At 40.1% G+C, this 16782-nt stretch overlaps 1 long non-coding RNA gene across 1 annotated transcript; it reads left to right on the forward strand.

Moving 5' to 3' along the window:
- The first annotated feature begins 949 nt into the window (after positions 1–949).
- On the forward strand, positions 950–9022 carry LOC134490656 (uncharacterized). The gene is made up of 3 exons (XR_010067233.1): positions 950–1127; positions 5051–5158; positions 8902–9022. It is a non-coding gene; the product is annotated as an uncharacterized LOC134490656 (long non-coding RNA).
- Positions 9023–16782: the final 7760 nt, after the last annotated feature.

Consider the following 16782-nt stretch of genomic DNA (forward strand, 5'->3'; position numbering starts at 1 on the left):
TGACTAGGACCCACAGATTAACTTTCTGCATTCACAGTTGTCTCTCGCCAGTCCCACCAGTTATTATCAGAAAAAGGCAGCCTGCATATGCTCAGGGTGGCTTTCCTTTTCATCTTTAATGTCAGCTTTCTCCGACTGTAAAGGAGAGGCTGATCAGGGAAACAACATGCATACAGCAGTGAGCTGGTTCATAAAACCATGACCTTCCTCCAGATCAACACCTCTTCCTCTGCTTAAATACAAATGCTCTCTGTCTTTCTCAACAAACTTAAGGAGAACACAGATTTCAGCCTTCACTTTCCTGACAGATGCATCTTGCATTTCTGCCTCAGTCTCACTGCACATTAACCGATGGCTATGGTTGGTGGCAAGTTGCAAAGTAGGAGATTATATTGTTGGTAGGGTCCATTACTATCAAGACAAATTTTGCCATTTGTAGTCCCTTTAGATTAGGTATTTTAAGCCCTCCTCTTCTGCTACTTTCTCTGCAGACACCAAAAACATGGCAGTGTTGTTATTTTTATTATTATTTCCAAATCTATTTGGGGAGCTTTCACATTTACAGACTTAATCAAATAAAAGCTTTAGCTTATGCCTCTTTTTTGGTTTCTGCTGATTCTTCAGTAATAAAACTACTCAGCTGTAGGGAGGGGGCAGGATTTGCCAGGAAAACCACACAGCTAAACATTCACTCCTTTGTATAATTTGCTCCCATCAATAAATGTTTTAACTGCTTTCAGATTCCATTATGGACCACACAGAACTTTATCTCACATCTGTTAAAGAAGCAGCCCAAAACTTTAGTCCTGCTTAGCCCTGTTGGAGCTTTGCTTTTCACTCTTGAAGCAATTCAAGTCCCTTCATTTAATTTCAATGGAAATGTTAGTGTTCCAGCCTTAGTCCTACTGCAGCTGAACTGCTCATCTCTGGATCTTATTTCCAGGTCTCAGGAGGATTGGGTTTGATAACATTGTCTGATTACAACACCTTTGACAGCTTTAAAGGAATTTGCAGACAGAGAAGGACAACAGCTGCTACTTTTTTGAAGGATTTGCTAACCATGCCTCCCAACTTAAGTGCACAGGCTTGAGACTTCAGAGTATGCTTTTTAACACATCATGGAACAGGTATGTGAATGACCCAATGTTGAGTCCTTGTCTGAAACAGTGTTTTTCCTTGCAAATTTGTCTTTCTGGCTTACTAAAGTATCTATTGTCATACTTGGATTTTTAAGAGTGGGGAGAGAAGCAGATATGGAGGGAGGGAGAGAGAGAGAGATCAGCTGCATTACAACTGTGAAAAGATGGACAGAATAATCAGGAAAAACCACATAATAAAACAAAATTTAAAAAACACAATCCAAAGGAGCAACACAGGAATGCTGGAGGAAAAAAACCCCATCCAGTAGGTCATACCATTCCTATACCCAGTGCCTGGGGAATGTTATGCATCTTCCTTCAATAAAGAGGTGGCATATCCCCAATTATTTAAAACCTGATAGCTCCTTAGCAGCGTAGGTCAAAGCCAATGCACATTAATGCATGTATATTCAATAGATATGTAATATTTAAGAGAACTGAAATATTTACAAATTGTACTGGGAGGAGAGCAGCAGTTAAGATCAATGAATACACATAGAACCCTAAGGGTAAGACCAGTTAGAGGTACTTCTCAGTAAACATTAAAGGCTTCAGCCATGTAATGCTAATTGAATATGTATCAAATATTTTCTAATACTGAAGATCTGTCATATAGAAAAGAGTAAAAACCTCTTCTCTGTTGAATCTAAAGGATATGAGAAGGTTTTGTTGAACTTTTCAGAGATCACAAAGAAGTAATGGGCTATAAGTCTGCTGGCCTTCCTCATGCTGGAGATCACAAGCATATTTTGGTGATGCTCTAACAAGCAGGGGATTGGACTAGAAGACATACCAGAGCCCCTTCAGGGCTGTTCTTCTAAGAATATTTTGAGTGCTTTTCTGGCGCATCTGAAGCAGAACATCACTTATGATTGTTACAAGAATGCCATTGAATCAAGATTCTCATAATGAGCCATTTCTTATTTCAGTTGTAGACCCTGGGAGTGTTTCCTACATAATGTCATAATTTTCCAGGGCCCTCACTGGCTGCTGAGATTGAGAGTCTTGAAGATGCCTTTGTGGTAGGGTTGAGTTATATGCTGGGAGTGCATTTCAAAAAGCAAGGGGGCTAGAACAAACACTAAGTTTGTTTGCATTTACAATTAAGTGATACTAAGAATAATATAATTACTTTTTGCCACGTATTTAATATCTTTCTCCTTCTATTATGTGAAAAATTACAATTTGGTAATAATACTTAGAGATTGTTTTCAGCTATACTTAAGACCTTTCAGGTGGCCCTGGACCTTAGACTGGGCACCTCTGTGGCAGATAGATCAGATAATTTAACATAAGACCAAGTCTATGTATATTGAGCCTTATCACATTTCCTTAATAATAGGAAATGTTTTATGATAAGCCAGGGATAGAGGGAATGTCCACACAGTACCTATAGATGTTCACCTAATTATGAATCCATCAGCATGGAGCTGTTTCTTCCTAGCCAAAGCTAAGCACTGTGCATATCCTACGAAGTGTATTGCTATGGGATATAGTGATTGTTCTACACAGCTATGGATATTTGCACCTGGCAAAAGGGAGCTCCATTCCATCTTTATGCTGTAACAAGTAGCTCAGAGGCAACACCTTATTATTTACTTAATGGAACATTATAGCTGGAATGTTGAACAGAGGATCATTTAGCACCTAGGAAGCCAAAGGAACTGTGGAAGGATCCTTCCTTATTTATTCATTGTTTGTTTCCTCTGTGAGCCTTGATATGCAAGCTTCCAGTTACATTGGCACACTTTTCTGCCTGCTCTTACATGGTTTCGTTTTCAGATTGTACAAGATAAGATTACTTCATTATTAATATATGTCTAACTGCATGAACATGTGTGTGTGCATTCATATGTTTATTTGCACCTACACATACATAAACATTGCATCAGTGCAGGCACACACAGTCCCTGGAAGTGCTAATAGTTAAGATAAACTAAGTCCATTATTCCTGGGAACAACTATTTCTATGACCCTATTTGCAATAAAACCAGATTCAATGGTATGAGAAAATTGCTAGGTTATGGACTAATTGAACCACGCTGCATGAACCTGTACAAAGACATCGTTTACAAAGTACTTTGCTTGTCTCAAGTATTTATTCCTGCAGAAGGAAATAGGGGGGACAAAGAGTTCATATTATTTCTGCCGCTCTCCTGTGTGCATAAAAATGGGTTGGGAGGGTATCACAAAATGTTTATTGCTAGACTTTTTTACCACTGGAAAGTATAAGAGGGGACACTCCTTTGCCTTAACCTTCCTTTTTGCAAAGTTATAGTTCTGGTGCCGTGCTCTAATACCTCTAGTCCATTCCTACACAATGAATAGTTTCCAGATTTTTTGATGAGAGCTATGTCTCTGTGTTATTACTGTTAACAGCTGTTGCATACACTTCATTGCAGAGAAATCTTTCTGTTATAAGGTGAAGTTAGCTGGCTGCCTCAGGCAGTGGATTTTCCTTTTTTCACACCACACATTATTAACTGAGCAATTCCATAAAGAATGGGGTGATGGCCCTTAACTCCGATGACTTGGAAGGGGGATGAGACCAATTAAAAGAGGATAAAGCTACTGACGGCTGCTAGTCATGTGGCTATATGTTACCTCAAGTAGGACTGGCAATATGTCACTCTGTTGGTTGCTGTGGAACCCAGGGAAGAGGATATTATGACCCATGTCCTGCTTGTAGGACTCCCAGAGTGGGTTAGGGTATATAGTGAATTAGGAACAGCTTGCAGATTAAATTAGTTGTGGTGCGGCTCAGTATTAAGGCTGTGCAGTGCTTCAGGTTCAGAGAGGAAAAGGTTTCAGACCATGCAAGTGTGAATGTAGCAACTGTTGGCAATTCCTTAATCCAAAGGCATCTTTTCCCAAAATTGTGCTGCAGCTGTGGAGGACAGCTATGCAATCCCAGGAAAAGATGCTGCTTTAAGAAATTCAACAGGTGCCACATGAAGCCCTGCATGGACTCCAATGTAGTTTTTCCTTCAAATCTGAAGTCCTGCCTAGCTCTACTCAGTATTGGTCTTGGAGAAATACGATTAGGAGATTGGATGCATGCACGCAGAACAAGCTGTTAATTTATGCTCTACGATAATAAGAGAGAATGCTCTTTAAATTCTGTCCCATGACTAGTGGAATATATTGGGCTTGTCCTGTATAACTTTTGCATCAGCAGTCTTGCTTATGTATTTACATCAAAGAAGAGATTATTTTGCACGGCTACCTTCAGTTCACTTTATAGCTGAGGCTTATACATGAGTTGCAATAATGAGTTAGGGCACAAAATGTGTCAGGGAATAGGTGGGAGCAGATTGGCATTGCCTCTAAGTACACCAGACTTGCCTCTTTAGATCCCTTGCTGTGTTGACCAGTGAGATCTGCAAAGGAAGTTTACTTGTGTTTGCTTGAAGCTCTCCTCAGACACTGCTCTGTCAAGGATTTTGCTTTACCAAGGGCCCTAACCACACAGAGCTTTCTATACAGGTTCATGTGGACATATAGAACCCTTGCTCATTTCTCTTTGCTCAGTCCAAACAAAGTGGGATTACAACTGAATGGACTGGAATATGGGAAGAAGCAATGGTAGAGGAAAATGTCTCTAGCCATTTATTTGCTCACACATCCAGAGCTGTTTTCCACTGACTGTATGAATAAGATTTAGGGCTGTTGTAAAATGAAGGGTTAGCAGCAGCAAAAGCATTACCTTTTCTTCAACTTTTTTTCTGAAAGAAAGGTAAAAGGGCCCACCTGTTCTAAAAGGGTGATGCTAAGCACTGTTTCATATACTCAGCTTCACCTGTCCTAGGAAAATGCATCATGTGGCCACTAATAGACAGCATTGTTGATCAGTTTGCATTCTGGATTTTATTTCTGTCTGTTATTCTGTAACTGCAGTATCCATTCTCCAGAAGTAATGAAGGGGTTTCTTTTCCAAGGCTTTCAGAAGTTCTGCAAATGTCATTTTTTTGCAGCATGAATTTATTCCTTCAGATTCTCCAATGCACAAGAAAGAAAAGGTAAGACAGAACTCTGGAATGCTTCTAACAGATGTTAAACAGATGGTAACTGAACCCAGAGGTTCTATAATGATGCCATAATGATCCTGAGTAGGTTCTGGCTATGATATCACAGAAATGGAAAGCCACCTGGGCTGAAAAGATTAGGGACCAGAGGAATGTGTACTCTGCATTCTCAAGGTCAATATTTTTTTCTGGTTTTACTGAACTGTTTATGTGTAAGCCTTACAAGCTATACACTTTCAGATGACTCCCTCAGAGTGTATGCTTTGAGCCTTTATCTCTGGATGCACAACTAAATATAGCAACATCCAGGACTTCTCAAAAGGAGGCGTAGATGTTTAGACTTCATTGGGTCTAGTACATAAAAGTACTGTAGCTGACACAGTCTGCACTACAAAATGCAACCATTTGAAATTAAATTCAGAAGATGGAATAAACCTCTGGATACATGTACTGTATTTCTCCTTCTAACTCCTACATGCATGCACACACACTGTATTAACAGTGATATCAGCCCAATATAATCAATAATTTGAAGTCTTTTCCTTGAGGGACAAGGTCTGTCTTGCACCATAAAAAATGGCAATATTATCATCAGGAATGTAGAACTGAGAGTGAACTGTAACATGATATTTTAGTGTAAATGTTCCCAGGATCTTTTTAAGACCCTTAGGCTATCCCCTACACAAGGTTTTGCAGCAGTTCAGAAACAGTTCCAGACCTGTCCAATTTCACAAGATCTGCTGATTTGGGGAGCTAACTTTTCTTATCCTGGAGTTTGTACTAGTTTAGTTGAAAGTGAAGCAAATATTTTTACTCCTTTGCTAAATGCCGGTCTCCATTTTTTTTTTTTTTTTGCTTTAATATACATTTTCACACATTTTATCCTATATGTGGAACTGAATGTACAGAATATACATTCGGGTATTTTTAAGCCAGGAACCATATAACAAAATTAGGAGTAATTGAAAAACTATAGATTTCCTGTGTATTTTTCCAGGAGATGCAAATAAAGTTAGTTTACTTTAAAACATGAATCAAACTGATTCTCAGTACTCTTAAGTAGTTCCTTAGAAATGTGAGAATTGTGAGCCATGAACATTAAAAAACAAGTTTAGGATTACAAACACTTTTAAACGGTTTTTTTTTCTACTTGGTGATGCGTAGTCCCTATGGATTCCCTCACAGTTCTGTCCATGGTGTGATTCTTAAATCATTCTTAAAATGGAGGCTTTAAAATGGAGGAGAACAGTTTTTCCCTACTCATATGGCAATACAAGTAGTCCTCACTTACCAACTGCATCTGGGACCAGTAACTCTGTTGCTAAGCTGCGTGGTTGTAAAGTGAAAGGGCACATGACCACACCCAACTTACAATGTCAGTTCATCAGTTCTGGCTGCAGTTGTTAAGTGAATCACTGTGGGTCATTAAGCGTGACATCATGTGACTGTGACTTCTGACTTCCTGCCAGTTTCTGCACTGACTTTGTTTGACAAAAGCCAGCTGTGAAGGCCACAAATGGCGATCATGAGACTGTGGGATGCTGCAACTGTTGTAAATGTGCACCAGTCGCCAAACACCTGAAACACCAACCTATGTGACTGCCACAACTTTAAGGACTGGCTGTAAGTCTCCTTTTTCAGCACCATCATAACTTTAAACAGTTGCTGAATGAGTAGTCGATAAGCAAGGACTACCTGTAAAGAGGCATCATCTCTAGAAGACACTTACAATGCTCAAGTTTCTTCCACATCTGAAGAAGAGTCCGAAAGCAATGCAGCCTACAAATAGCTGTAGAAAAGAAACTCTTCCATGTGCTGTTGACACAGCAGGAACAAATTTAAAAAACATATTTCAACAATCAGTGCTGAGCCATCTTAATTCAAGGTATATATTTAATGATGGCAGGACTACAGAGTATTAAAACCCTAGACTACAGTAAATCACACTCCTCCCAACTAAAATTATTGAAATAATTTTATTGTAATATCAGTAGGAAATTCTAATGTTCCAATTCCACTTTATTGCTATAATAATAGATCTAATTTGTAGCATATATATAATATAACCATATTATATTAGCATGGGAAAGATATATGGGCTGTTCACAACTAGGCTAATTTCTGAGGACTTTAATCCATGTACAGAAACAAGCTAAAAGAAAAGTTGTGCTATTGAGAACATTGGCATTAGATCCAAATTCAAAGAACACAGTGTGATTCAGAGCACATGTAAGTATATTAAAGCAGATGACTTGCATGGCTTGCTTGCTGAAACTGGTACACAATCCCAGGAAAAGACGTATTTGATTTAAGGTGTTACCAGTACTTACTGTGTGGAGAACCCCATTTTGCCCTTTGAATCCAGATCTCGTCCAATCATTGTTGTGCCAAAATAACAGTCATGCAGACAGGCTTTATACTCCTTTAACAATGGGTGGGTAAGATACATATTGCTGGTGCAGAAATGACCTTAATCACCTGGGCCCAAGTACAACATATTATCTGCTGTACCTCATACTGTATGTATTTAGTATTAATTTGAGATATACAGTTATTTTGGCACAACAATGATTAGATGACTCTTAAAGACCCTTTAAATCACAAGTGAAGAGGGGACTGGTGGGTGTCAAGGAAGGATTTGTGGGCTTCTTTGTGCCCATGGATGTCCCACTGGGGGCAACAATGTCAAAATGGTTTGCCATTGGCTTCTTCCAAGATGTTTCCTCTTTAACTTCCCAGTGTAGCCAGCCTTGGGATTTCTGGTAGCCTCCCATCTAAACGCTAGGGAGGTCCAATCCTATTTAGCTGTTTGAAAGGTCATCTAGGTGTTGCCATCAACTACAGGCTTCATATTAACCAACATCTGTTGCCTAATTCCAACTGAGATAACACAGTGGATGCATTTGGACATTTTGACAGTTGGACACATTATTTAAGGACAAAGATTCAGTACAACCCTACTCATACTAACCACCCAGAGTCCCCTGATCAGAGGAGATGGGCAGGGACAAATTGAATAAATAAATTACTAATCATTTGTAGTGTTTCACAGATCAAATTTCCCTTTTCCATTTCTTCTGGAACTTGATTTCCTCTCAAAGCTGATTCCCACCTATGGCCCTCACTAAACACACATTTATTCTCAACTAAGCCTGTTTGGACATTGCTTTCCCCTTTAATAGGATTTCCTTCTCTGGTAATGGGATGGTGAGATGTGGACTTTTTACCCAGTTTTCTAGTATGTTATTTTCATCAACTAAAGCCTCTATAGAGGGTTCAGAGGTAATAATGATCTGGAATGATGGTAATTTACCCCACTCAAAATTATGTACTTGCACATATAATTACTGTAGGCTTCTCGTTATGCCAAGGCTTTAAGTACTTAAGATTGTTGCTTCCTCCTAACTTGCTTTTTTAACAGAATGGTTAAACCTTCTCTTCTCCTAGTTATCCCAGGTTTCCTTCCTTTTCTTCCCTTCCAATACTAGCCAAACCATTTCTCAACTAACCTCCCCATTTCTCTTTCTTAATCCATCTGTAGTTGCTACCAATTGACTTGAATCTTGACTTGAATCTTCAGCAGCAATCAACCCTTTCTTGCTTACAGTAGTACAGAGAAGTTCTATGCATGCAACAATCAAAGAATTTATAACCAAACCACATAGAGCCAATCCTCACACCATCACATAAACTGACTGGACATTTATCTTATGCTCAACAGTTTTCTTTTTCTTCAGCCAAGTTTTACCTAATGTCCTCCATCCATACTAAGGAAAAGATCTTCCGTGAACCAAGCATTCAGAGAAAAGCAAAAAGTAGAGAGAAGAGTTTGATTCCAGGAACCAAGAGAATGGTTTACAAATGGTATGTTTCAGGCTTTCTCAGTTACGATCTCTATCATAGGCAGTCCTTTTGATGTGTGTTAAGTACTTTTGAGTTATTTTTAAGATCTCTTTGTTGAATTGTAGCTGTATTCCTATGCAACACTTTTTGAAATTATCAATCAGCCCAATGGCACACTGGTTTTCCGTATAAGTCCAATAGCACAAATGACTAACACAAAAGCTCAAAGATCATAAGAAGCGAACGTCCAGAGGAAAAAAATCAAATTTACACTGGAAAAAAGAACGTTCTAGTACATCAGATCTATATTGAAGATGTTGAGTGACCTCTGAAGAGGAATATGAGATTTCCTTTTCTAAGATCAAGAGAAGAAAATCTTATCTGTTTGGGGATGCTGTTTGGTGTATAAGACTTCTGCTTTAGACTTGGATTGCAAGCAGAGCCAATGAATAATGGAGATTTCATTCACACATTTTGCAGGAGAGTTGCTTTGTTTAAATATGTGCCTAACACTTTCATACCTGAAAATGCTCCCAGAGAACTGGTCATAAATAATCAAAAGGGGAAGGGCTTAGTGGCTGAGTACTTTGTTTGCATGCAGAAAGACCCAGGTCAAATCCTTTGTAACTTCAGAATTTTTTGAGGGATCAGATTTCAAATATGAGAGGATTCCAGAAGTACTCTTGAGAACCTGAAGAGTTGCCACCACTCAAAAGAGATAATGCAGATTTATAGGAGCTAGTGGTCTGAGCAGGTATCAGGAAGTTTCCAATACAGCTTCATGTGAAGATTGGTTGATGTTAGAATTATTCTGTGAGCTCAAAGTGACATGTATAGTATCCATCCTCCCATTTTTCCCACAACAAAATGCTGTGGTATGGATTGGGTTGAAAGAATGTCATTCAATATGGCTGAGTTATGGCTGAGACTGGACTTGAAGCTGGGTTTCCCTAGGCATAGCTTCATGCATTAACATTATACCACTAGTAAGAAAAATAAGTAGGAACAGGTAAATCTTTCCTGAAATTACAAATAAATGAGTTTCCAGAAACTCCATGATTATCTCAGGATTTAACCAGGTTTTTACAACCCACCTACCCCCACAAGAAGACTGAAAAAACCCAATTTATGTTCTAGTTTGTGTTTTACTAATGCAAAGGCTTATTTCAGAAATACACTTCACTCCCAAAGAAATGAATAGAAATATTTGTTCCTTGGGAGATGAAGAAGAAATATCAGGATAAAAATTGAGGAAGGAAGCTAAAATCAAATATACAAAGGCTGCCTTTCAGTCTGCACACTGGTTTTGCCCTACAAATATCATTTCCCATGCACTAGTAGTGCTAGTGGGGCTCAGACAAGCTTCAGAGGTGTGTAAAGGGTGCAGGGATGTTCCTTTAGCTCTGAGTTCAAAAACTGCTTTTCATGCTACCATAGCAGCAGCAGCAGCAGCAGCAGCAGCAATAATAATAATAATAATAATAATAATAATAATAATAATAATAATAAATACAATGTTTTGGAAATTTCCATATAAATGGTTACTGTCACCTATTAAGTTAAATGGAATGTATAGATCCTCTAAGCAAGATTAGGATTACAGTTATTCAAACAATGCCTTCTGTCTAGGAAGTGTAACTTACCTTTCATTATTTCTTAGGCAGGGCTGTGCTATTAGCAGTTTGAGAACAATATCAAACATGTGAGGGCCACGATCCAGTTTGAGAAGAGGGGATATCTGAGGTTTTATAGAATGAAATGGGGGCCTGAAGCCCAAAACCTCCCATCTTCTCCCAGAAATACAAAAAAAAAAAAAAAAAGGCAACATTTTTGAAGAAACACCCTCTGGGGAGCTGCAAAAAGGGTGTGGAAAGATCACAGCCCCAAACCCACTTTTTGCCTCCCCCCAGTCTTAGAGTATTGTTGAACAGCAGTATGATAAGCTTAAAATGTTATTTGTTCTGTCTTTGTTCACAGTTCAACAGCACATAACAAAAATGTAGCTGCCATGGTATTATGGATAATATGTACTAGCTGAACATGTTCATTAAACTGCCTTATATTAGAGAGAAGTGCTTGTGGAAAAATGCACAAATAAATGTGTACAAAATTGCACGCATTTAGAAAAATGTCCACAAATGCAGAGAAAAATATTACAAAATAAAGCGAAAACCTATCAAACCAAATTTAAGGTTGCAAACAGGAAAAACTGAGTGAAAACAAAATAGATGGATTGTTCATCCCTACTTCTATTTAAAACAGTTATTATAAAGTTACATGAGCTATTACAAAGTTGCCTCGATGTCAAAGCTCACAATGAAAAATCATGTTTGGAGTGGTGGTAAGAAATCCTCGTTTTCTACTGCCAACTCATGCATTTATATCCTTTAGTGCAAATGGTCTCTGATAAATTTTATGTTGCCAAATGACAACACAAACCATCAGTGTGGCTCAGCTATAGATTGAAAAATGAAAGCATTTTGGCACAACAGACATTTTTCCATTTGCAGTAGATTTCTCCCTAAATCAAGATTTGGATGGCTTTTATCAACAAATGCATTGGACTTGTATTACAACAGCACCCAGCCAAAAATCCTAGCACATCTTGAAAACAAATCTGAGAAAGTGTGTTTCTTTATAGAAAGAAACTAGAATCAACTAAATTAACTTGAATGACTTTCTCAGTAAAAATCTAGCTCACTATGTTTGTTGCTTTGTAAATCTGTTCATTATGTTTGTGACTAGGTAAATCAGCATTTGCTTCTTAACTGGGCAATTTCCAACCTAATCTAATTTGCCTGTTTGTATTAATCCCCAAAGATTTTCTTTGCAATATTCTTCAAGTTTGCATTCTATTTTCTAGACATTTCCTACTGTGACTACATAGTTGGTAAGTTGAAAGCTTTTACACACTCAGGCAACTAGGGTCTGTGTCACCCAGGGCAAACATGGATTCCATGCCCATTTTGGTGCCCCCCCAAGCACTCATTTTGGCGCCCCCCAGCACGGCGCCTGGGGCACATGCCCCGCTTGCCCCCCCCCAGTTGCGGCCCTGTACACCCTGACTGTGAGGCATATATTGTTTGCTGCAATAATAATTAATAATGCCTAATACACACCTGCTGTAAAAATACAGATCAGTTGGAATAGTCCCAAAGCATTATAGTTCTTCCTCGGCTCAAATATCACTCTGCCAGGAATTCATCAGGTAGCCTTGGGCAAGGCACTCCATCTTAGCTTTGACTCCTATTTGACTTTGAAATATGGTGTTATGTAATAACAATGGCCTGTCTTGTAGAACTATTGTAAATATTTATATGCTAGGAACAGCTAAGATATTGCACAGAACCCTCAAACTCCCAGGTGTCTGGTAGAGGACCAGAGGTTGAAGAAGACACATACCACCCACTGGGGGTGAGATGGGAATTTTTTTATATATCAAAGAAATATACATGGTGTGCATCAGTGATGAGCCCAGCTGTACCAGACTCCTTGCAGGCAGTGTAGCATAAGACAAAGTTACCAATGGCAGACTTCATTTTACATTTATTCCCCCACACAAACACACACACGAAGACACACACCCCTCACCAAAACTCCAGAGTGAGAGCAAGCAACCTTATGGATTAAAAGAGAATTGTAACTACCAGTAAACAGAAGTATGACTGCTAGTGACAGAAGCATAAAACAGGAGAGGAAGGAAGGTCATAAATCAGCCTTCCCAGCCTGGATGGACCTTCAGAAATACAGAATGGCTGTTCCTGAGAATTCTCAGAGCTGAGATCTACTCATTTAAAGGATGTCAAGGCTGAGATAAATTCTTACCCATTCCTCCTTATAGTTTTGAACAAGGGTGTTTAGAGAAATCCTGAGCTCCATCATGCATTGAATCTGGTCATTTGCAAGAACGTTATAAAGATTTTCAGCCGAACATATTAGCAATGTCCTTAATACTTGACATAGGAGAGCTCTGGGATTTGAGATGTGTGGAGACTATGGAGGTAAGGATTGCAGGCATGCCCTCTGTTTTCACCTGGCGCATGTCAGCTGAAAGCCTGGTCTAAATGGATAAATTCCCAAAAGCCAAAACAGCCTTCTTTAAAGGGTTGCCCTCGAGATGTGTTGAGACTACAGCATCCAGCATGCCCTGTCAGTACATCCAATAGCTAGGAATTCTGGGAATTCTAGTTGCAAGATCTCTGAAGCATGAGGCTGGTGAAAATTAGGTTGCTGCATCCCTGAGTCCACCGTTTGAAGATGTCTGGAAGCAGAGCAGCTTTTTCTTGCCCAGCTAAGAAACAAGCAATTTCAGACCATTTATTTCAGATATTAGAAGCCATGGTAAAACAACAAGAACAAGAACAAGAACAATAATAATAAATGAGATTGAAGCAGAATAACTTTTGAATCAGCACATGCATGGAGAGTAAGCAAACAAGCCACTGGCTGGCATCTATTCACAGAAGGCACAAAAGAGAGTAATTTTAAATAGCAATCGATTTAACAAAGAAAATGGAAGGCTGTTCAGAGATCATTTGCAAGTGGAAAGAAGGGCTTCATGAAAGATGAATAAATCATTTGCTGCAAGTAGTTCCCCCCAACTCTATTAGAGAACATTGATTCAGTTTCTTGGGTGTTTTAAAATGATTTGCTCTTAGCATTCCGCCTTCCCCCGCACACATTTTGATACATTATTGTGGGCTGGGTTGCCTGACTTTATGACTTCTGCTTTCCGTCGTGTGCCTTGGCCTGACAGCTTAAGTGTGTTTACCGTGAATTCTGGAGCTAGTAATAGCAGGTAATTTAAATAGGCCAGAGTGAATGGTGGACCTTTACCCATAATGATACACCGATGGCAGGGTTTTTTCAAAAGAAAAAAAATGATTCTGCTTACTAGCTGTATGCATATAGCAGGCTGTACTCCGTTCAATTTTTTAAGATAATTATCTGAGGGGTGGATTTTCCATGAACTAATAGCTTTATAAAAGAATAGCATTATTACAAAATAATAGCAAAGCACCTTAAATAAAAATTGCCATGTTGGGTGAGACAGATGTTTTATCTGGCTCTGCAACCTGTCGGCATGTCCTGGCTTACACAGTGTCTTATGCCAGCTCCAAAACAGAGCAGGAGAGAGAGAAGGAGGAAGCTGCCTTACATACAAATTGTTCATTGATTCTTCCAGTTTATTTTTGTCAACATGATTGGTGCAAATTGGTCTAAATCCAGCCCTTGTCAGGATAGTATCCATTCAACTATTATTCTGCCTTATCAAACATTGGGTAGACTAATTTTAAAAAATGCACACACCAACTTACCACTATTCTCACACATAATAATTGTCCCTAACATGCCAGTTGTAAACATCCATTTTTAACATGTATACTGTATGTTTATGGGCAATTTTCCCTGATACGTCTCAGAAATATTTATTTTTTAAAATACCAGTTTCCCAAAAAGAGGGATGGGGGGTTGCATGCAACTTCCCTAATGAAATACATTTAATTTGGAATTGAGAAATATTTGAAGACAGATACCAGCAGGTTTTGGGGATGGCATACCCATTGGTGCTGTAACAGAGTCATTTTTTCAGGTGCTATTTCATTTAAAAAGAAATCTGTGGATATCTGTTTGGAAAGGGTGTTTTCCCATCCTTTATACTGAAAGACATAGGATTGCATACTTCTTGTGCAGAGCATGAGCTGAGTCAGCTTTTCTCCAATAATTAACTCCATCTCCTAGCATTAATCAATGGTAGTTGATAAAGGACTATCACTGGGGGAGGGGGGATGGCCATTGTGGTCATTCAGATCTCACGTGATTAAGTGTAAGACACCCACCACCATTCTTCTTTCTCACATAGGATGCAAAAATCAGGAGGAGTTTGATAGCACTGTTTCAGACTACGTAACAATTTTTATTGAAAGGCATAAGCTTCTGTGAGCTTATTATGCCTTTTAAAAACAAACGCAATAGAGATTTAGCACATTGCAATTGTTAATTGATAAAGTACTTGTAATCTGCCTCATGTGTAACCTATATCTGCATAACCAACCTGTCTTCCCTTCCCTTGCCCCTGCCTTACCCCAATTTAAATTCTACATCAGTCTAGACCAGTGTTTCTCAACCTCAGCAACTATGCTGGTGGGGGAATTCTGGGAGTTGAAGTCCACACATCTCCATGGTTCATGGAGGAGCTGAGGGTTCTGAAGAGGATTAAGAGATGTCTAGAGCACCACTGGAGGAAAACAAGGACTGAATCTAACTGAACACAAGCTAAAGCTGCTGCTAAGGCCTACCTTGTGGCGGTAAGAGCAGTGAAACATCAGTATTTCTCTGTTCTTATTGCATCCACAGAATACTGCCCAACGGCCCTGTTTAAAATCACCCGATCCCTTTTGGGGAAGGTGGATTTAGAAACCCACCTACAGGGCCATGCTGAGGAGTTTTCTGGGCATCTGGAGGATAAAATTGCTTGGATTCGTTCCAAGTTGGATGCCAAGCATATAGCAGGGTCTGAGGAGATGCCTGGGGAATGTACCTACCCTGTTATCTGGGAACAGTTTGATCCTTTTGGGCCTGAGGAAGTGGACAGGGTTCTTGGGTCTGTAAATGCCACCACTTGCCAATTAGATCCATGTCCCTCCTGGCTGGTGAAGGCAGCTTGGAAGGTGACATGTGGGTGGGTCCAGGCAATAGTGAATTCATCCTTAGGGGAGGGAGTGTTTCCGGCAGCCTTTAAAGAGGTGCTGGTGCACCCCCTCCTCAAGAAACCATCACTGGACCCTACTATTCTGGACAATTTTCGTCCAGTCTCCCACCTCCCCTCTTCTTGACCACTAAGCAGCTTTCGATACTATCGACCATGGTATCCTTTTGGGGCCGCTCAGGGAGTTAGGGGTGAGCAGCATGGTTCTGTGCTGGTTTACCTCCTTCCTCCAGGGCCAATCCCAATCAGTGTTGATAGGGAGTGAGAGATCTAGCCCGCAGCCCCTCCTTTGTGGGTTGCCACAGGGTTCAGTGCTCTCTCCACTCCTTTTTAACATCTACATGAAACCATCTGTGACTGAGATCATCTGTCACCATGGGGTGAGGTATCATCAATATGCTGAAGATACTCAATTATACATCTCCATCCCAGGTGAGGTAAGTGAGGCTGTGGCCACCCTCTCTCGGTGCCTGGAGGCTATAGGGGTCTGGATGGGGAACAACAGGCTTCAGCTGAACCCTGGTATGATGGAGTGGCTGTGGGTTGGAGGCCCCAAGTATCCAGGAATTTGCCATCTTTGGCTCTGGATGGGGTGGCACTGCCCCAGACAGATCCGCTGTGGAATCTGGGGGTTCTCCTGGAGTCACAACTCCTGTTTGAAGAGCAGGTGGCAGTCGTGGCCAGGAGGGCCTTTGCTCAACTTCATATTGTGTGCCAACTACGCCCTTTCCTGGATTGGGAGTCCCCCCGGACAGTCACTCATGCCCTGGTCATCTCCCGCATAGACTACTACAATGCGCTCTACATGGGGCTACCCTTGAAGGGTATCCAGAAGCTACAGCTGGTGCAAAATGCGGCTCCGCAAGCAGTCTTGGGAGCCCCTAGAATGACACATATAACACCATTGCTGTCAAAGCTGCATTGGGTGCAGCCTGCTTCCAGTTCCAATTTATGGTGTTGGTTATCACCTATGAAGCTCTATATGGCATGAGTCCAGGTTACCTGAGGAACCACCTCACCCCCATTACATCAACCTGTCCCACCCGGTCAGGCAGAGAAGGCATGT

The sequence above is a fragment of the Candoia aspera genome, chromosome 1 (assembly GCF_035149785.1).
Source record: "Candoia aspera isolate rCanAsp1 chromosome 1, rCanAsp1.hap2, whole genome shotgun sequence".
NCBI classification, from domain to species: Eukaryota; Metazoa; Chordata; class Lepidosauria; order Squamata; family Boidae; genus Candoia; species Candoia aspera.